The sequence below is a fragment of the Ambystoma mexicanum genome, chromosome 6p (genome assembly GCF_040938575.1).
Source record: "Ambystoma mexicanum isolate Mex_15411 chromosome 6p, UKY_AmexF1_1, whole genome shotgun sequence".
NCBI classification, from domain to species: domain Eukaryota; kingdom Metazoa; phylum Chordata; class Amphibia; order Caudata; family Ambystomatidae; genus Ambystoma; species Ambystoma mexicanum.
The window spans coordinates 1000684208-1000707278 of record NC_090935.1 but is presented as its reverse complement, the minus strand read 5'-3'; the positions used below and the strand labels follow the sequence as shown (position 1 = coordinate 1000707278).

Here is a 23071-nt window from a genome sequence, read left to right as displayed (position 1 = left end):
TGTTCAAAACAATGGTCCAACATATGCGGGCCATGGCTTACGGTTGATAAACATTGACATTCAATTTTTAGTGTCTGTGTTTATAAGTAATATAATAGTGTTGGCTCAGCAACACTGTAGTTATGGTTACATGTCACTTCATATCATTTTATGGGAAAGCCTATGACTCCAACTTTTACCTGGTCGATGAAAGTTTACGAAATTTGCGAGCAAGTGTGCGATCGTATTTGAACACGAATGTCACACCTTTTGAAGTTTAGTGTATGTTTTGATCTAAAATAAAATGCAGAATTGTATTTCCATTGGTTTACAATAGACCCAAGTAAAAAGTACACGCTGAGATGCAGATTTTAAAACTCGATGCTCAAGATTTATGGCACACGCCTAACTCTTACCTGGATCCTGGACAGAGCAGATATTTTGAAAATCTCATCCAAACTTGAGCTGTTCAATTGGAACAATCCAGCCCCGCACATCAAATCCAGATTATGAACAAATGTGCATCCGCTGGATCACACGTGTGCACTGAAGCCCACACTATCACTAGCAACACTATGCAAGGAAGGAACTTATGCACATAACATATGCTGTGCAAAAGTAAGCGCATCACGTGCCGCATGGCCAATTGTGGCAAAATGACTAGAGCTCTGCGGTAAAACAGCGATAAGTCGTACCACGTTACTACCAACTCAGCAGCGATCCCAATCATAAAGATGAAATGGGCACAGCCCCTTCCTTATCTTCCTTCGGTGGCGCGGGCCGAGCAAAGCGTATATTATCAGGATGGGTGTGAGCCCACGGTCATGTTGCTTGAGAATGTCCATGGCAATGGCTTGAGCCGTCATCTGACCATCTCGAAATGCAAGAAGTGTTTTGACGTTTGCTTAGAGTAGCAAAAGCAGCATTGAATGTCCTGTTACGGCTTGAAGGTATCGAGAACAATCCCAATCCACAGCAAGGCGGGTACTCCTGTTCTGCACCCCCACTCCGGGGAACATGACTAGGCACCCACAGGAGATCCTTCACCTCCAGTGAACGGGGTTCTAGTTGCAGTGCAGCCAGCAGTGAAGCCTTGGTCCAACAGCAGTCGCCCTCACTGCTCAATGGGGATGGTTGAGGGACAGAGCTCTCTTCTGCCTTGGATTCCTTCGGTCTTCACCTTTATGGCAGAGGACTTTGCTTCTGTTGGAAGTACTGACTACATCAAAGTGAATCATTCTTGACCTCGCAAAAGTCCAAGGATGAATCGAAGAATGAGGGGACGCCCCTCTCCTTTTAAAGGCAACATGTCACAGGGTACTGGTCTAAAACAAGGCTGCTGTAAGGGGTTCAGTCCTTAAGTGTTATGAAATCACATCAAGAATGTCCTGGAAGCAGGACATGGAGTGTGCAGGAAAAGGAAGGGGGTCCAAACAGAAACCAAGAAGGCGGGGCCTGTCTCACAGCCCACCTCTCACTTCTGGCTCTGATTACTTTGCCCTATTCCCATGCCTGCTGTCTTCAAAGGGACTCCATTGCTCAGCACCAGGGTGTGACAGTGGCTTTATTAGACAATGCTGCCTTTGACGCAGCGGTTTCCATGAGCGCTTCTAGGGGGAAGTTACTGTGCCCTGAGGGAAGGTGTTAACCTTTCTGCAGGAGAATCAAAGGTGCAGCACCCCTGGCCATGGATTCACATGGCTGTAGCATAGACAGTCAGACAACACACACTCATAAACATCAGTCCTATAATACCTGGGCCTGATCAGAGCTGACACTAGTTTGATATCAAATTGCTTTGGCTGTATAATTGTGTGATTTTAGCTGTCACCATGTCAAAACCATGCATTGCTTATATTTAAAGATGTATGTGCCACTAGACTGACTTAGGCATACAATTAAGTTCGGAGCCTGGTGCAGAAGATTAAAAAGTCACCTCTGCCTGCCAGAACATTGTGTTCCAACAGCAGTTAGGATTGCACATGGGACCTTTGAACCTGCTCTGTGCCCCTGCAGAGCTGGTGCTGTGGATGTCAGGAACTGGTTACAGGAAAGCTTCATGTGTGCACTATCATTTTGGCATGGAGCATTTAAGAAAGGAGGGTGTCTGATTAGCAGACCTCCATTTCAGAAAGCCTTAACTATAATTTTAGTGTTAAAAATGAAAAAAAAAGCTCTGGCTTTTCTGTCTTCACCAGATGGCATTTTGTCACTCCACTACAGTCCGAATGGCACAGGCTCACCCACATGAAATCCACTTAGTCTATAACCACACTTAACAAATACAATAAGCACAAAACAGAAGTCAGAACAACACACTCGTACATACAATATGCTTGGTCCAGGAGTAAGCAAAATAAGCCAAATATAAAACACCAACACGCACATAAATTCACCACACTTGAAATGAGTAACTACAGTACGCTGACAACGTAAGTGACTTAAATACATGAATGCTTACAATTCACTCTGAATGGGTAAGCACAAGTGCATCAAATCTGCACAGAAAAAAATGGGTGCCCAGAAAATACGCTTCGTATGCAAACAGTGATATAACATACAATATGCAAACACAGAACAACACACTCTGAGTATGAGTAGGTACAGTACGCACATACAACACCACACAACTACTTAGCACAGTCAAACACAAAAAAGTAAGCAAAAATTAGTGGAACATTTTAAAAATGTTTTTCATGTTAAAGGTGAAGTCTACAAACGTTGGGACTAAAAATGTTAAAGTTACTACCAATACTCACTGTAATTTAAATATTTTTCAAACATGAGCCTACTCCTTCACGCTACAAATGGAACATTAACTCTGCACCAGTCCTGGGCTGGCTCAAACCACAGACCTCTGTGATCTCTTCCCTCCCACGCCTTGCTCCCCCATGATTGCCTACGGTCGGGAGAAGGTTGCAGTATCCCTCAATTAAAATAAATAAATAAATCTGTAGCATGAGGGTGGAGGGTCCATAAGATCCTGCAAAAATGTGCGGGTCACAAGTGCAGCAAGACTTGTCCTTGGCCTAAAGCCCAGGGATCATATCTCTCCAGCCCTGAAAGAATCTCTGCATTGGCTCCCAGTGGCTGCAAGGATCAAGTTCATGACCCCCTGCGTTGTCCACTAGGCTGTCTGGGGCCTGGGACCACACTTCCTCCAACTCTCCCTAAACATCTCCCTTCTCAAGCTCTCTGCTCATCCACCTCCAACTCTGAGGGTCAGTCGCTTTTCCAAGCAAAAAGTTAGGGGCAGATCTATTTCTTCGACTGGGGCCTCCCTCTGGAACAGCCTCACTGCCTCTCTGAAACTCGAAGAGAACCATCTGCGGTTCCGGAAGCACCTCAAGACCTTCCTCTTCGCTTCCACTTTCTCTCTTCCTCTCACCTGCGGATGACCTGTCTTCTCCACGTACTGGTCACCTTTCCACCCTCTGAACTTGGGCCGAGGTCCCTGCCTGTCCAGTTGCACCTCGCACTGCCTCTTGGCTCCCCCAGCACTAATGGTCTGTATCCGTCACCCTACAGTTCCTTCTCTCTGAACTTATGAGCTACCCGTTGTCTGCACTTTCTGATTACCTTCACTGAGCCACACCTGGCTGCACTTTTGATTACCTGCACATCTCCCCCTCGCTCCCCCTTGGCACCTCTTCCCTTCCCCTCCCCCTACTTACGCGATCTAAATGACACAGGGCCTAGTAAGATCGTTGTTTTGTCCTCCTTTGTTTCCCCCTCCTTGTCTTGTCGCACCTAGAAACACTTGTGTACAGGCACGTTATGAATGCCATATCATATCAGCCGTTTGTCAATTTAGACATTTTTCTCTGATTCCAAACCAATCAAAATGGCTGCCTTCGTATTAGCAAATCTGCGTTCCCCTCACTAAAAAGCTAAGGGCCGTTCCAAGTCCTAAACGTTGCCATGTGGGTCCACAAATAGGTATGCAAGCTCACAATATACCCAACAAGATTTTGGCAATTTTTCTTTTTTGTTAAACTTGGGATTTTTTACCATTCCAAGGAAATCTTGCATGTCAGATCAGGTGCTGCAGGGCCAATCGTCCATCATCTGTTTTTGTAGCACAAATATGGCTTATGAGAATTTGCATAAGGAACTTGAATGTTAATTTGTTTTGTAAAGTGTTTTGCTCATAATACTAGAGTGGTGCCCTAGTTATCAGCATCTGAAATACTTTTCTCCATGGGGAACCCTACTTAACCATGAGACTACAGAGTTGCTAAAACAGACTATAATATATATACATAAAATGCAGAAATCTGAGTATTAAGAGAAAAAACAGTGGGGTTTGTAAAGGAAAGGATTTGGTGACCAGACATGACTTGAGTTGAGTACATTAGGAAGAGTGGCGTGAAGGTGGTGCATGCTGTGCCATCAGCAATGTAGGTGTATACCGTGGCAGCTTCACCACCCTGCTAATGGCACAGGCTCCCCGGTGAAAGGTGGCGGGAAGGCTACATGATGTGGAGGAAATGAAGAAGGCAGGAAGAGTATAGAAGGCCCAAAGCCTGGAAAGAGGGGCAGGGGAGTAAGGGGTGCTGTGATGGGTGAAACGTGGGGGAATTCCCTCCTTCAATAGCAGAGGACCTTGGTCCTACCCCTGCCAGACACCACCCACCTCCCCCGCGTGTGGAACAACGTGGGTGATGGAACTGTACCAGACATCCACACAGTAAATGTAGCGCAGGAAGGAAAGTGTTGCAAAGATATAAAACTGGTGAGCTAACTCAAAATTTTGTGTGGTGAATGTTACTTTGAAACCATATTTAACTTGACCTGTGGGACGGTTAGTGGCAGGGCAGGTGAGGTGAAAGCAAGGGAACCAGGTCGGGCCTAAAGTCCTGCACTAGGTCACGATCTGGGAGCAGTGCCAGCAGATCATGCACAGTCATCAGCTCCTGCCTTATTTCATGCTCTCCTTCTGGAATAATAAGAGCATTTTATATTAAAAGTCAATCCGCCTAAATGAGAAGAAAATTGATTTAGTTTATTCAGCCGCACTGTAAGCACTTCCAAATAGTCAAATATAAGGTCATGCAGCTAATTGAGTTTGCAAGAGGATGCAAGCCTGTGATGCTCCAAATTAGAACTGCTAACAATTCTATTCCTTCACTGCACTGTGCATCTCAAACTCCATTGTCTGGCTACACTCATTTGTTTTTTTTAAAAATGATTGTATTTCCTTTTGTTTTACACATTCGTTTTTCTTACTGTCCTTGTGCGGAGGGAGCTCGAATTCTTCGCGCTTGCTCCTAATGTATGAATGACAAGGCAGGTCGCGCAGCTAGTTTTCTCTTGTAAATTGACATACCTAGGAGCACTACAGCCGCTCCTACCCTGGCTGCCTGAACACTTTATTTTGCATAATTGTACATAAATATTGAATGAATCCCAAAGGCCATAGTCCCACCCCATCTAACTGTGGCAACGATTTCTGCATTTTCTCTTCAGCCACCATCGTATCACTGGACACGAGGCAGGTTATTCTAGAAAGGGACATTCCATTTTCTTTAAGCATTATGGGACTATATTTTTCTTTACTCATTATCATCTACCTAATCTAAAAATATAACAACTGATCCTGCCCCCTTTTGTAGGGCTACTTTTGTTTTCAATGCAGATTCCAGTTCCTGAGGGACATGGTGTATGCTTACATCATCTGTTAATGATGCATACAGATCAGATTATTTTAAAACTGTAAACACAGAAATAGAAACTAATTATTCGTTGCTCATAGTGAGACAGTGTATAGCAGTCTCTTTTTCCTTATTCATGAATGGAATTGGAAGCGAAAGAGACCTCTTCCAACTATAGCAGTCCCTGGAAGGTGTCTTAGTTTTTTAATCAGAAACAGGATGTATATTTGTAACAGAAGTTTATATAAAGGGTGCAGATTACTTAACGGGTCCTCCCAGGTTGAGGACCTGAACCAACAAGGGTTCTTTCTAGAGAGTGCCTTCATGAAATTAGCACTGAATGAAAAATGGGTAACCTTGTTTCTAGACAAGTCCGATCTATGAAAGTCTCTTCAAAGCAGGTTCTCCCTTAGTCAGCCAGAACCATCAAGGACCACATCGACACCCCTGCTCCAGCCTTGGCCGATTTCTGCAATCAATCTTTTGCCACTGGAACCTTCCCTTCCCCCCCCCCCTTAAGCACTCCCCTGTGCACCCCGTTCTAAAGAAGCCCTCTGCTGATCCTTTCTCTCCGGCAAACTATCGCCCGATCTCCATCACTCCTTTCCTGGGCAAACACCTGTAAAAGCTGGCCATCTCCCAGCTTAATCTGCATACTGAATCTGTTGGTTGTCTCCACGACCACCAGTCTGGCTTCACAGTGGCAAGAAGGACAGAAACTGCTCTCCTGAACACCTGTGAAGACCTGCTCTCTAATCCTGACCCTAACCTTCCTTCTGTCCTCATTTTCCTCGATCTATCCTCTGCTTTTGACACAGTCAACCATGCCCTCCTGCTCAATTGCCTACCTGACAACCTGGGTATCTCTGGTCAGGCCCTGGCCTGGTTGGCCTCCTTGATCACTGACCGACCCTCCCAAGTCCAACTTGGGTCTTTCATCTCTTCTATCTCGCTCTCTACTTGTGGCATTCCCCATGGGTCGAATCTTTCTCCCCGCCTTTTCAACCATTACCTGGCACCTCTTGCCCAACGCTACATTCTGCTCTAACTTTGAGTGTTATGCGGATGGCACCCAGCTCTCCTTCCGGCTTCCCTCAGCTGCCTCTGCTCCTTCTCTCATACCAGACTGTCAGGATGCAACTCAGGAGTGGTGTGCCACCAATGATCTCTGCCTTAATGCCAGTAAGACTGGGATCCTTCTCATCGGTACACCAGCTCCCTCCTTTCCTCTCTCTCTCTCTGGCTGCCCAGCCTGGGCCCTATTCCTGCTCCTTCCTGTGAGGCTAAGAAGCTTGGTGTCATCTTCAATGTCACCCTCTCCTTCTCTCCTCACATCTCCAAGAAGTCACACTATCAGCTGCACCTCCTCAGAGGTATTCTGCCTTTTCTTACTTTCCCCCAGAAGCTCCCTGTCTCCAGAGCCCTGGTCCTCTCTAGGCTGGACTATTGCACCAGCCTCTGTTTCTAAATCTGCATGTCTGTACTCCTTGACCATTACAACTTATCCAGAACAGAACTGAGAGACTTGTCTTTGGCCTCAAGCCCATGGATCATATCTCTCCAGCTCTGAAATCTCTCCACTAGCTCCCAGTGGCTGCAGGGATTAAGTTCAAGACCCTTTGCATCATCCACAAGGCTTTCTGGGGCCTGGGACTGCACTACCTCCAACTTTCTTTTCCTAAACATCTTCCTTCTCGAGCCCTTCGATCATCCACCTCCAACTCTGAGGGTCAGACACTTCTCTAAGTAGAGAGTGCAGGTATATCTCTTTTCTCTGCTGGGACCTCCCTCTGAAACAGCCTCCCTGCCTCTCTCAAACTAGAGCAGAACCACCTCCGGTTATGGAAGCAATTCAAGACCATCCTTTTTGCTTCCGCTTTCTCTATTCCTCTCCCTTGCTGATGTCCCCGACTGCTCCGCACACTGGTCACCTGGCCTCCCACTGAAACTCGGGCCCAGGCTCCTGCATGTCCAGTTGTCCTCACACTGCCTCCTGGCTCCCCCAGCACTTACGGGTCTGTATCTGCAGCCGTACAGTCCCTTCTCTCTGCACTTATGAGCCACCCGCTGGCTGCACTTGTGAGTTAACTGCACTTCCCCCTTACACTCCCCCCTGGCACTTCTCCCTTTCCCTCTTCCCGCACTTGCACAATCTGAATGACACAAGGACTAGTAAAATTGTGATTTTGCACTCCCTCTGTCCCCCCTCCTTGTCTTGTCATGCCTAGAAACACTTGTGTAGAGATGCTTTATGAATTACATATCAGATCATATGACCGAATAAATGTTCCTGAGTTTGAATCAACAGTGCGGCAGGAATAGCCACAGTGCAGATCTCGCCAATGGGAGACCCTTGAAGTAAGGGTAGAAGGGGACTGGAGTCCATGTCACACATCCAGAAATGCAGTGGGCAATGAAGAACCAATGCAAAATAATTGTAGCAAATGAAACATATTCACAATGAAACAAGATAATGGGTGACATAATGCACACACTTCAATGACTGCAGACTCAAGGCAATGATTACTGGCACCAAGGATGATGATCAAAACTTGGCTTTAATAAAAGTGAATTGGCAAGGTAAATGCAATTAATGTGCAGTGTGGCAGAAGAACATGCAAGGTAAATGCAAACGGTAGACTGCGAGGCAAAATAGGGATCCACGGATGAATATCTGTTTCTAAACCATCAATCAGCCCCACACCTCTAGTACACCAGGCGGGATCTCAACAGTTTCGAACACAAGTAAATTATAAAGCTCCTTGTCAAATTTTGGTAACGTGGACAGAACGGCAGGCTTATCTCTGCAAGGTTGTGGATCGTTGGTTAGTTGCAACTCAGTGAAAATACAATTATTACCAAATGAAATGATAAAAGGGACAGTCCAGTCAAAGTTGTATACACATTTCTACTGTATTATTATTACAACAGACAGCTCTAGCACAATACAAAATGCAACCCACCCTGTAAAGGAACACAGAGGAAAGACAGTTTCACGAAGGAAAGGGAGGCACTCTGGATACTGACAGGAGGGTAATCGGTGAAGCAATCCATCTTAACTGTTCAAGGTTATTTGATTTCAGCACCAAGAGTGCAAGGGGTGCTTGAGAGGTTCTTGATTCTCGACAGCGTTTAGTCCATTCCAGGATGCTTTGCAGCTCCTGCAATAGAGTTCAAGACAGGAGACAGCTGCGGGTATCAAGCAGCAGGCAATTTGGCAAGCGAGGATGGACGTACGGCTGCAGGCTGGCCTAAACAGTGGCTCAGGGTCAAGAATCGTCTCTGTGCTGGTTGGTTGATTTGGAATGCTGGTCGAGGCTTCTCGGGTGGCTTTAGTGGCTGCAGCGTGATAATAGTCAACGGTGCAGTTGGTGGCGGTTTGAGGGCTTGACTGCCTTGAAAATGTCCTTAAAAGATGGACACTGGTTGATGCTTGTGTGGCACTCATCCTAGCTTCTTCGCAGGGCTTGTAGCATCCTTTCAAGGCAGACGGGCCAAAGCTGAGGAGAGTGTTTGCACGCAACGGCCTTGTACTTTGTTCAGAGACTCTCTGGCACTTCCAACCTAGGAAGCTTGCTGGCAGAACCTAGCGGGGCACTCTGTCTGCTGGCTGGGTACCTTTTCAGGAACTGCTGGATGGGTCCTCTGAGTCTGGTATCTCCCTCTGTTTCCTGGGAGATGTTTAGCGGAGGGATCTTGCTTCCCTCTTGGAAATGCTGGCCTTCCTTCACTGGCAGAAGATGTAAGGTAGAGTGTACCCCCAGCCAGGGTCCAAATGAGTCTTTCTTACTTTTTTCGAAGTCGTCGCATGATCTGGCATACGAGGGACTCAGCCCTCTTTTAATGCCAAATGGGCCGCAGTGATTGGTGCAAGCTAAGCCTACCTTAAGGAACCAATCCGGGGTCCCCAACAACAATCTTCTTTTATGCGGGAGGTCAGGACCACAGTGCTTTGCAACAGGAAAGGTAGTGGGTGACACCATGTACTCCTAAATCCCACCCATCTTCCTGTCTGTTCTAGATCAAAGTGTCTCTCTGGTTAACTGAGCCTTCTGTGGCTCTTGATCAAAAGGCATGTCTCCCATGAAGTTTGTGATGAGAGCAGACTTCCTGTCTCCCTTAGATCACGTACTTCTCCCTCTGAAGGGGGTCCGCTCTGCAGGGGTTGCATACGGTACTAGTGGACCTAGACATGCCGCTCACTGTCCTTCATACAGAGGGGTGTGAACTAGCATCAAGTTGACACATTGCATATCAAAGAGTTGTTAGCCCTGCCTTCCTGTTGTCTGTCCTGCGACCAAGCCCCTTTGCAGGCTTGCCTTAATTATTTCTCATTAGTATGCACTGCCCCCAGCCTAACTGAAAATAGGGAGGCAGATGCTTGGGGTCTTTGATATTTTAATTAGGCTGTCCGTGGCCGGAAGAAGGTGTGCCTTCCACCTTCTTGAGATGCTTTGATGTACCCGTGGCTGTTGCATTCCAGCTGAACATGACAGGAGCACGACGTCTGTAGGCTGTGTCCTCCCGGAGTACACATGAATGTGTTTTTTGTGCAGTAAGCAGGGAAAATGTGTGCGGAATGGCCTCACACATTTTTGGCGGATGATCTCCCATCGTTCATTTTTATTACCAAAAAGATTTTTAAAAGCCTATGCGAGTTTACACTCCCCATGCGGATGGTTGAATTCCTCACAGATTCAAAGTTGCATGTCCAAATACAGTGTTTGTTTTTTGTTGAACATGCAGTATTCTGTTAGTACTAACCGTGTGCCAGGTTACGGAGAACATATTTCAGCTGCATCTGCTACGCCCAGTGTTTATGGGTGTACACATGTGCCCATTTTACTTCAACACAGCAGCAATGAATTGGAGAACGGAGCTTAAAAGTAAGCCCAGCTTGCACAAGTCCTACGTTGTGTGTGCACCTTTCAGTTGGCAAAGCAACTCGAGTTCAAGGAAAACCGGTCACTCGGCCACACTGTCAGTGTCCTGCCCCGGCTGTTGATAACCTGGAATGCTCAGCAGGGTGTGGAGTGTGAAGTCCAGCAAGCCTTTTCTCTGACAGCCTCCGCACTGGAAGTCTAATTTACCATAGTTAAGCACACCATCCACAGATTTGAATTTGGCCAGAGCTCAGTCCTCCATGAATTCTTCCAAGGTTCATACATTGAGCACCCTTACATTGGGTCTAATAGCACCTGATATTTGCAGCTGACATATCTGCTGCAGGAACGCCTAATTACATTGTGATGACGGTTAGGTCTGATTTTCTATAATCTGGCCTGGTGGACAGATGTATAGAAGGCCAACCTATATTGTGACGGGGACAACTCTGTGAAGCTGTAGCCAAACCATTTTAGGTAGCAGTGACAGTCGGTCTAGGCTAAGTTCTTCAGTGGGGGGTGAGCTTGTATGGGGTCCACAATGAGGTCACACAATGGAAATCGCAGATTACACTTAGACAGGATGTATAAAAATATAGTTATCTATTTATGCCCAAAACACACTATAGAACAATTACTACTAGCAAGTAGACATGTAACACAACACTATCAAACCAAATACATACATGCATTCACTTTGTTATAGGGCAAAATACATATCGGAAACTCCTGCAAAGGAAAGGTTAGACAAGTGTTATGCACAAAAAGGTCCACAGAGATGATCCCTAACTAAAATTGTCCAGGCCTAAGTTGCCTGGGGCCTTTTGCCCAATAGTTCAGGTTAAAGTTCCGCAGAAGTTAGGAGGCAGGAAAACATGCAGGTAGGGCATCTGGGGTCTTAAAGTTAGAGTTCAAGTTAGACTAATGCCCAAAAGTATCCCCAACAATCCGATAGTCAATAGTAGAGGACAGTGGCAGGGGTGTGGGGTGTGTGAAGAGTGGTCCTCCCCCCGCGTGTGGAACATAATGGCTGATGGAACTGTACCAGACACCCACACATTGAATGTAGCGCAGAAAGGAAAGTATTGCAAAGATATAAAACAGTGAGCCGAGACTTGGTACGGTGACGCCGGCACCACAGTAGCCTAAAAACAAAGCTGGTCAGCCACAGGACGGTTCCAGGACACTTCCGAAGGCGTCCTTTGGCAGGGCACCGAGCAGACATCTGGAATGGATGGTCCCTTCACTCCAAGGGTCGTAGCTCGTTCCCAGTACTACTAAAGATCATGAGCAAGACAGGGCTCCTCCAGGACAGCGGCAGAAGTGTGTTTCCTTCAGTCAGATCTCAGGTATCTTCGTGGGTCTCACAGCTGGACAGGATGCTTGGCTCCTTCAGGTTTCTCTGTGAAGAATGGGTGCAGGGGTCCTCTTCTTATCCTAAAAGCCAGGTAAGAGCTGCTGCCCTCACTAGCCAATAGCAGGACTAGCCCCCCTCCCCCAGTAGTGGTCTAATCAGGACCACTGGCGGGAACATTCATGCATACCACTCAAACACACTGAAACCAGTTTGTGGATTGGGGCCAGACAGATCCAGCCCACATCCTGCAGCAAACACGCATAGGCCTCCAGTAGCCTGCCAAAAGCTTCTGCTTTCCCGGGCACTGGAAGTCCTTATAAGGAGTTCCCTGGACTCTGAGGCCAGGAAGAAGGCTAAAGAACAAGATGGCAAAACGACAATCGAAAAATCCTGTGGCACGACCATGTTCGACCAGTAGCCACAGTTAGTAGCTAAACACGGTAAGGCTAAAACCAAAATCCCCAAAAAGAGGGGGAAAAGTCACTGATGCCACAGCCTATCCTTTTATCACACATAGAGTAACCAGAAATCCTCTGAGTGTTTAGTCTAGGGCAAAACAGAAATTCACCCCATTGTACTGCAGTGTAAGCTGCTTTGCACAATGATAAAACGTTGCCATACGTGATACAAAAGTAGCGAAAAGTAATAACATAGTAACACGACTAAGGGAAACAATATTTCCCAGTACTAACAGCCTGAAGCCCATTTCAGTGTACCCATGACATAGGAGCAAAAGCCAGTGCAGTGAAGCTTAAGGCTTCAATGCACTGTACAAAGTACAGGTCGGATTAAAAAATAAAAGCACCAAGTTTGGGGGTTCCATCAAGATGGAAGGAAAGGGGCAGTAAAGAGAAATCTTCCCTAACAATGATATTCAAATGATATTAAACCATTGGTTTTCAGCGTGTGTGTGTGTGTGTGTGTGCGCGTGTGCCTGTATGTATTTTGATTTTTCCCAGTGCTGTTCTTTGGTTGGACAGCTTTATGTAGTGGGCTTTGAGTGGCTTCCCCTTTGCACATTGAAGTGCCACACCAATAAGAAGTGGCCTCAAGCCCCGGCTCCCCGCTGTGCTTTCTCCTTCATGTGGACATCCCATTAACCCTAGCATTCCACCAGAAATCTTTCTTTAAAAAACGTGGGGAGACCAAAGTATTTTGTTGTGTGGCCTTTTCATGGGTGATTCAGTGGTAGTGCAGCATGCCTCCCCCCGCCCCCATAGCTCCCTCCCCAGTAGAGGAGTCTACTATGCATGCCCACTTAGAGCTATTAAAAAGACCCCCGACTTCTCAGGGAGGCGGTGGCAAAGTCCTGTGTCTCGGGTATCTCTCGCACAAGAGCGCTTCCCTCCGGGTACAGGCCACAGTCCTCTACAGAAGCCTCCACAATCTCCCTGTAGCTCGCGTGCTAATATAACACATTAATATGGCACCTCCAAGGGCAGTGGTCTTCAACCTGTGGGCCTGGTCCCCATACGGGTGCCTGATGGACGTCCAGGGGGGTGGAAGGATCTACCACCAAAAGGGAGTAGTTGAAGGCTTTTCATAGAAAAAATAAGCAGATGGAGCATGCGGGGGAAGGGGGGGCTCAGCATAGCAGAATTTGAATAGCACTGTTCTGGTGTGTAGGAAACTGAAATGAAGAAGTGTTGAGAGCGCGAAGCTACACAAAAGATGCATTGTGTAATGACAAGAGTGCATTCTGAGCGCCCCCTTTGAAGACGTTTAATCCTCCAGCCCTTGGGTTCCCTCTGGTTTTCCTTTGGCATCTGGGGCCACCCCACTCTGTCAGTTGGTGCCCAGCAGGCATTCTGGATTAAGCTCTACACTTTAGGAAAATGTCTGCTCTTCTCGCCGTGTCCTCTGGTTTGGAAGTGTCATTGTCTGCTTCCAGCGAACGCCTACAACTACAACCAGGTGTTTGTTCCGAGTCTTGAAGGCGTCGCTGGAAGGGTTATCTGGTATGCAGACTTGGACTGGGTTCATGTGCCAGTCCTTTGTTTGGAATACGTTCTCTTGCCAGAGTACAGTTTGAGGTGTAATTAAGAGCTGTGAATTCCGGATTTATTCCCCAGCCGAGCACTTACTTTGCTGCCGTGTTGCGAATTCCGTTCAGGATGCGGTTGCTACACACTGGAGTCTTGAAATCCCAGACTTGCAGCCTCACGCCGCCTCCTTCCGCCACAGCAGAAAATAGCATCTCGTCAACGTTTTCTGCATGCCCACGCAGCTCTTCCAAGATGGCGTATGGTGGGTGACCAGCTTCAAGGCACCCAGCAAGCACACGGACATGTCAAGCACTCCCCTTCTATATATTGCAAACGGCCCTTTCAGCTCCAATAGCGTCAATTAGCCAATTATCTTTCAGAAACAAGCTTTTGCCAGCACACATGCCTCTTTTGAATCACCTTAATGTGACCGCAATTGCGAGAACACCGAAAATGTTGCACTAGAGAGGTGCGTCACCCATGCACCAGTAGAAAGGATGGTGGAGGAGGATGTCTGTCTTTGTGGTCTTCCATTGCAGATAAGTGCATGAAAACCACGCTTGGCGGGGTGAGGCTGTGTTTTAGTTGATGGCTATAATTCATGGAAATTGGCTGCAGGCTGAACTCTGGGTGTCATAAGCCCATTGGTGGATTGTGTTGCAAAGTTTAGCGAGGAGTTCTCCGAGTGGCCCCATATCGATGTTGAAGGCAATTGGGCTAGGTTAACCACTTCTGTGACTCTGCAGGTTACAGGGTGGCTTTCTTTGTTTTTGTTTATTTATAAAGCGCGCCACACCCTAGGGTATCTGGGATCTGTTGGTGCCCAACTTGTTGAGCTGGCTTTGGGATAGGACACGTGCCATCCTAGAACTGTTGATGTAATGGAGGTGGGGCTGATTGGGCTAGTGAATTCATGCCATTTGCCAACATGGGAAGTATTCACAAAAACATGCAAATGTTAAAGGCCCGGGTTTGGATCCAATATTTCTTTACACTTTCGGGCCTTCAGACAAAGGCATTTTTGAAACTGCATCTAAGGCTGTTAAATAAGAACTGAAAAACAAAACGTCTAAACTAAAATACTTAAGGGCTGGTTCACAAAGACGTTACACTGAGTAATTCTGACTCGCATCTGAAATACCAGGAGTAGTTTGTGAATAGCATTTGTTCGCATCATTTGCTTTATCACTTTATACTTTTGGAACTTGATGGAGTTTACTTTTTGTTTAGGTCTTTGTTTCAATTTGCTTGATTTTTTTTTTCTTTCTTTCTTCCTCCTTTTTGTTGTTTTTAGTTCGGTTTCGCTGCTTTGCCAGAAGAGAAGCTTGTGTCTACCCACAGAAAGGCCCACCCGCCTGTAATCATTGTGTGTAGAGCGTGGTTTTCTGACGACTCCTTCTCTGACCATCCTTGTGGTTCCAGCCGAGTGCCGGCTTTCGGGAAGCCGGGGATCTGGCATAGGGCCGCGGGATGTGGTACAGCAGGCAGACGTTTTGAGAATTTCTTCGTGGCCACATGCCTCTACACAGACTGGCTCAGCGTGTCCACGCGACTCATTACATAGATACACAAGGAGACGTAACCGAGCATTTAAATCTTATGAATTAAAATATTACTTCGTGATATAAACTTATTTTCGTCTTTTACTCCCCATAAGAATACTTTTTGAGATGCTTATACCTTTTGCACCTTCCAAACAATCTATAGCAACTTTCGGAAATCAATATAAAGCCAACTCCTGAATTTCTTTGAAAAGTTTGAGTTTCTATCGAGTGGGGAGTAGGAGGGAGAGTTTGCAGAAAGGATGGGAATCCACTACTGGAGAAGAACACAGCCAAATAACTGGTGCTATGGCACGTGTCCCACTCGGGAGCATCTACAACCCTCTTTGAGTTCCCTGCACCTTACCAGAGGAGCAATACTCATTGGACTATCAGTCCGGTCCCCCCGACAAGGGCAGTCCAGCACCAAAACATCAGGCAATTCTCTTCTGAACCAGTGTGCCCCCAGCATGTGGGACATGGTCATAGGCGGGATCTTCAAACTTGCTTCCTTTAAAACGTCTAGAGCAGAGCTGCACGGGAGATACTTCATCCTGGGAGGTGTGGCCGAGATAGGAGAGCCATGGTGGAGCGCTCAGCAAATCGGCCGAAGTGCAGACCGGAGAGGCCCAGCGCAAGAGACTCTGTGGTGGACACCGGAAGCACCAAGTCGCAGCAAGATGGAGAACCACTGCCAAAGCCCTGCAGGGAAACCGCGGGAAGCGAGTGCCAGCTCCTCCAGCCGACACAGGGTAATCTGACTGGAGGAGACTGCATCAGCCCACTTAAACACCTGACCGGAGGAGCAACGCCTCAAAGCAGAAGGTACCTGGTTGCTCCTGGAGGAGTGTGGGATGGTGAAGACAGACCCTTATGGCGGGGTGAGAACAGGCAGACCCACCAATACTGGTTCCTTTTCACTCAAGTCCATTACTGCGTAAATTGGGGTCGGACCTCTGGTTTCATCCCTCGACGTTCCCACTCTGGGCTTTCTTCAGTACCATTTGTCCTGTTCAGATACGAGGCCCAGCAGTTAAACAAGATTAAACAGTTTTTGGCAAAAGGGGTCAGTGCAGGTCTGCTTCATTCAGCCAACCACATTTTGTGTCTCCCTACAGGATACAGAATATTTGTTTTTGTGGTCCTGACAGGTCATGGGAGCAGTTGCCGTCTGCAAAAGGGGGTGGGAGTCTTTGGCCCCTATGGGTTCTCACAGTCTTACATTGTACCAATGTATGTACATTTAAATTATCTGGATGTGAAGCATTGAATTGTTTGATATCTCATACTTAGTCGGAGTGGAGACCCATTGCTTACAACCTACTTACTGTTTTAGTGAATTCTCTCCCCCTAAAAAATACCGGTCAGAACACTGAGGGGATTTGCTTTAGTTGTCATTATGTTGGTAACTGCCTTTAATTTCTTTGTGTTGAAATGTTGACCCTAAAGTTGGGGACTTACCCCATTGTTTACTTTTGTTGTCTAGTTATACAAAAAATGGGGAAAATAAATGATTATAAAACTTTACAAATCACTAAAAACACTTCAGTTGAAGGGGCATCACCACCAGAACTGTACTCCCTCCGTGCTCTGCTGACGATGTCACGTGTTTCCACAGGCAGTGAGTGAATTATCACAGCGTGGCAAGTGTACTGCATTGCATTTTAAGCATGCGGCATGCTTTAAAGGGTCCCTACTACAGGGGCAATGTACTACTACACATCACGTATAAGCCTTGCTCTACAGGGAACTCCAGTCACAGCCTCTGGCATTGCACCCTTCTTCCTCAGCCTTGTTCAAAAGGACCATCGTTTAAAAAAACATGCAACTCCTACTGGGTGTCAACTGATAGCAGCACGTGATTTCCACCCGAGCATGTTCAGTTCCCCTTCTTTCCCTTGTCAATGAAAGCGCACCACATCTGGCAAAGAAAATATTTGGCCTTACCTCGGCCTACTTTCCAAATGTGAAGGGTGAGAAATGCATTCATGATGGAAAAGGTGCATGTATGATTCCTGTTTTTGCACAGGGTTTTGCCTTGATACAAAAACAGCCTTTTGGGAGAAATATATCAGTTTTCAGCTCGATTTACAAGCCCATTCGCACACCCCTAGCCCGTAAATGGAATCAGTGCACACAACAGACATTTCGATAATCTGGCTTAAATGTTCACTTTTCAAGATGCTCACACATACTGACATGAACCCGCGAATGAATGGGAACTGAAATCGCTCATAGTCGCACAGTAGAAGCAATGCTGCTCAAATACGCTCACCAGTGATGGTTACACATGCTGACCCATACAGGCCAACGCACTCACGACCTAAACAATGGCACCCCTTCATTAATATACTTCACACCCTTTACGCCACTGACCAGTGCATATTGGGTTAGGATCATAACACCGTGTAGTGCAGCACACACGTGAAACCGTATGAATATATTAAGCAGCCTCAATAACAAATCAAAGTGGCAATGCCACTAGTAGTTGGCACATTTTAGCATTTTTTAAAAACATTTTTATTGTAATGGATAATTATTTATTATTGCGGGTCTTTGATAGGCCACAATGTATTTCATTGGCCGGTATGTCCGTGTGAAAAAACGAGGGCAAACGGAAACTGCTAAATATGCAAAGGAATAAACTTGCAGTATTATTAATGGAGTCCCAGGCCTGTGTTGGGACATTATGTAGGTATAATGTATAGACAGAACAAAAATGCCAGTAATACCACTGCAAGAAAAAACGTGTGTTGGCTTTGCCTAAATATTGGCAGTATTTGCCCATGTTAGGACACACTAGTGAAGGCTTTGCTCCAACATGCCAATAATAGCTCATGTAAGAACATGCCTGAAATGGCTCTGCCTCAGCATGCCAGTATTTGTTTATGTACAAATACACAATGCATTACATTAAGACTAAACTTAGTAGAAAGACTTGAACTGAAGTATTTCTACTATGTCTATGCTTAATGTACTGGCATTGAAGCCCTAACTTGCACGCGTTTTTCTCCTCCCCCTATTACCGCACTAGTGTTTTGTGTTTCCCCCACTAGTGTTCAGACCAAGACTGCTTTACACGCTTGGCATAAGAGTACAAGCCTCGAGTCCCTTCACCAGATCTAAGATTGAGAAAGGGACGCTGGGATTTGTAGTCCTCGGACAGAGCTGCAGAAAGCAAATCTGTGTTTTACAAAAAGCAGAAGTGAGTGATCCAGAACGACTGCATCTGTATGGAAACTTGCATACATTTGTTTATAATTATTGTCCACTTGTATTGTTCATGGATGTACAACAAAGAAAATAAGAAAAGGGTTTAACCACCTGAGTTGCTGTGTCTTGTTCAATTGTTAATTGAAAAGCCTTTATTACTCAAAGTGGAAGCACGCTATATATACACCCTGATGTGTCTGAAACATCAAAGCATTCGGTTTCTGCCCCATATTTGGTAATGGTCGCTCTCCTGTGCAGTATCGGCGCCATTGCACATCCCTCTAACCATTTAGGGAATACATGCATGGAAACCAGACCAGAGGTTACAGAAAGGATTACACATGCATGGTGCAAGGGATCAGGCGAGTACTGCAGGTAATGCCGGATTACTGGCCAGGGGGAAACGAGAACACCCGCTGGAAGCTAGGCTCATTGAAAGGGACCTTGCACTACACATTATCCGAGGCATGTCTGGCCAGTACTCTGAACTCCCATTACCCCCACATCACTCTTCCTCATCACGGTACTCGTGAAGGTGATCTGCCTGCCAGCAGAGCTCTTCCCGCAGACCAGTCTTCTGTGTTGCGTGGTTCTTTATAGCCGCTCCCACTCACAACCAGGACATGTAAAGCACCTAAAAATCCCCCTGTTTTGCTCTTGGTCCTTGCCACAGAGAAACTAGAGGAGGTCTGCTGGGCTACCTATCTTGCCTTCTGGGCGTGATCCACTGCTGGGCTTCGTTCTGATCTACTTACCCCTCCATCACCTCAGATCCAGCTGGGTGTGGACGTTGGAGGGAGATGGTGTCCCTGTGCTGCTGGGCGTGTGGGGTGCCTCTCGAGACCCAGCTGGGTGCAACTTTAGAAATGTGCAGGGCATAGCTGGTCGCGGATTGCTCGCCATAATCCTCCAATTTGGCACGGGACAGGGATTGAGCTGCATCTGAGGGTCATGGCGCTGGTGACTGTTAGGTCTGCCCTGGAGTATGTTGCTTGAGGGGCGCATTGCTTAATGAGAGCATTGGCATTACAGGAGGGCATCTTTCTTGAGGAGCGTTGTTCATGCAGATACTATTCAACCCTAAGTTTACACTGTAGAAGATTTGAAAAGTGGCATGCACAAGTAAAAAGGCGTATGATATTGCTCCATGTATGTAAGAGCAGATCTGGGATTATAAGGATGCCCGCTCTCTATCCCCATTTGCAGCAAAACGTGCAGGCACCTCTGTGGGTTCTAGCTGTGATGAGCACCTAAGGTGTCCAGGACTGTGCTTGACTACAGAGAGTTCACCCCTTAAGATTTGCTTCTGGCTAAAAGGAGAGCTTGTCAGTGTGCATCAGACGGTCTGCAGAGTTCCCGGACGGGTGGACTCGTGAGCGAGCTGGTTTGGTGAAGGAATGAGTGGGCTGTGCTGCTGAAGCAAGGACACAGCTGTAGGGCAGTGCAATTTGTCTCTAGTTCTCTGATATGCAGACACTTACTTCAGACCTTGAGGAAGAAGTGGGTTCCCTCACCTGCCCCTGCACACAAGTCTCTGTTAAATTGGGCAGGTCTGTACAGGTGAGGGTGGTCGTGTGGGTGACTGCTAGCTTTCTTCCTTTGAGGACATGATGACCTCCCAGATTCCCCGCTGGGTGGATTCCACAGGAAACTGGGTCCATGATGATCTACTTTTTCTCTTCCCCCGCTTACAACTGATGCAGCATTGGGGTTGAGTAGTTTGTCTATGGCACCGTAATCGGGTCCGCTCATGATCCATCATGCTCTTGGAGAATACAGTTTGGGAAAAAAGTGAGCAGAATGGCACTCACCGAGGAATCGCAGGACGGCCCCTCAAATTTAGTGGTGACACATGTTGAACATTTGTCCTGTCATTTCTGAGAGTATTGCTAGGGGCCGGGCAGCCATGTATGCTGGGCCCGCCCGATGCCCCTTCTACATCTGTGTACATTATTGCAGCTTATCCAGTCCTTCACTAGTAGGGCAGAGTCCGTTGTCTCACATCGGGGTGAACTAAGAAAACTCCTCTGTGCTCGCTTTGGTGGCTTTCACAGCGCATCCCTCTTCAAAGAAAGTTATGGCAAATAGTCCAGGGGGTGCACAAGCACTCCTGAGCCTCAACTCCCTCCATGATTGGGAAAGGAGCTAATGGTAGCAACAATGGGTAACTACCTTCCACCTGCTGGATGCAGCGACGTGCCCCTTGTGTTGAAATTCCATCGCTTCCTATTGCCGCATGGCCAGGGAATGGGGCCACATCTTCTCCAGATTCTCTTGCTTGGAGAGAGGTGGCACGGCGCCATTTCCTGGAGTTTGCTCGATCCAGAGTCTTTACCATTTGCAAGCCTCACCAGTTCTTCAGGCCACGGGAAGACCCAGCCCTCGGATCTCTGTGCTGGAGTGGGGCAGGTCAAGGGGAAATCTGGCTGTCATGGTGGTAGGTGAGGTCCCTGGGGGTTTAATGCAGCTCACCGGGCTGCTGCTTGAACCCCTCCAGGGTATCGATGCGCTGTTTGCAGGGCACGACCATCTGATTTGCTTGTTTTTTGCAACCTTACGTGTTGTGCTAACAGTGCAGTGGTTCAGCAGAAGCTCCATAGCCATGCCGCGGACACTGTTCCTTTAATTGGTCTTATGGTGACCTATCACATGATGGGTTTGTGGTAGTTGCCCTGTCTTGCATTCTGGTTTCAGTAGCCCTGCTGGCGTGCTATATTTTTTATTGTGACCTTGTGCCGTGGAATACTAAGTACAGTCTTCGGCTGTACGCTTGCTAGCGTGGGCGCTGAGTATAATGGAGCAATTGCCCCCTTATTTCTGTTGCAACGGGGGCAGGCCCCTCCCTTTGTCCCTTTCGAGAGATTTTCAGTGTTCATCTGTGCACCCTAAATGAGACTGCGTTCAATGTTAACGCAAAAGTGTAGACGGGGGAAAATGCTGGGTTATCTCCAAGCCTTGATTGTGAATATAACCCACAGTAGAACATTAACGTCAAGCAAGCAGGATCAGTTGATGATCCCTAAGGGTAGAACAGAGAAAGCCATTAATGGAGCCTTCTGTGCCTGTGCGCCGAGGGCATGGAATGATCTACCTTTGGAGCTAAGAAGCATAGAAGCTATAGAGGTCTTCAAAAAGAAACTGAAGACATTACTGTTCTCCTGATGCCTGTTATAGAGGACCGCAGTTACTCCCGACTAGCTGATGCACCCCGATGAATGTATGATTCATGTGTCTTTTGTTTAAGTGCCCTTAAGCCTCAGGGTCCATGGCCTGTGCTATATAAATAAAGTAAAATAAATGTGGCCGGTGGTGAAACACTGTTGGCTTTGAAGTTATGTAGATGAAATGTATGGTTGGTAATGCAGCAATGTTTAGCTCTATGTGGGATCCACATTGGAATCGAATTGTTTAATAATTTAGTGAGGACTCCTTAAGCAAACAGCTGCAAATTTAGCTCAGTGGGTTGAGCGACTGTTGCTGAGATGTTGAATGTAAAGAGCTCCCAGTGAATCCTACCTCCTCATTTCAGTTTCTCTGGAAACGTGCTGCACAGCCTCGAACTAGGGCAGAGGTCTTCAAACTGTGGGGCGCGCCCCCCCAGGGGGGCGCGGCCGCATCCCAGGGGGGGTGCCAGAGCCCAGCATGAAATGTGTAAAAAAAAAAAAAAAACACTACTTTTTTTAAAATTATTTTTTAGATTGGAGGAAATGGGAAGGGGCTGCTCACATGGTCAGACTGGGGTCTTAGGCATCAATGAAAAAATGGCCAGCAGTTGATAATGGATATTCAGTCCTTTAGTCAGACTGTTTGAATAGTACCCAAGGGGTTGTTTTTTGTTCAAATGTAAACAAATTGTGATATTTAAAGAATCTTTATTCTGCAACAATGGTCAAAACTACTAGCTGCATAGTGAAGTAACTCCTCAAACTGGCCCACATTGGCCAAAAAAGTGGCCAATTTTGACTGGCCTACACTAGCATTTTGCATTTTTGGTACGGTCATCGCCCTATTGCCCTATAGGCCAGTCCAAGCCTGCCAGCTCATCCTTGATGGATGAGGGGGCGTCTACCCACTGGCCACCTCACCCATTGTGGAGGGGCCGAGGAGCCAGTCCAGTGAAACACTGAGCACTCCCTCAGCTGCTTTTTCCAGCTGAGGGAGTGCTCCTGGTCTGGCTGAACTGTCAAAGGGAAACACTGTTTGCCTTTGACAGTTCATTTCCCCAGCCGCACAAGATCACTGAGCCATGCAATGCTGGGGGTGTTTTGCTTCACCAGCCTTGCATAGCTCATTGGAAATGCTGGCTGGAGCACTGCATGTATGTATGTGCGAGGGGGTGCTCCTGCGCCTCCTCGCACATACGGGCAGAGCAATCTGCAGCGGGGCATTTTAACAACCATGTGCAGGCCCCTGCAGAAGGTACGTTTATGGTGATTTATTTTTTATTTAAAGGTGTATG

At 47.0% G+C, this 23071-nt stretch overlaps 1 protein-coding gene across 5 annotated transcripts in view; it reads left to right on the top strand.

Annotated features, from left to right (window-relative positions):
- MARCHF3 (membrane associated ring-CH-type finger 3) overlaps window positions 1–23071 on the top strand; it is a 574560-nt gene that overhangs the window by 462019 nt on the left and 89470 nt on the right. The gene's annotated exons all lie outside the window — the stretch shown is intronic.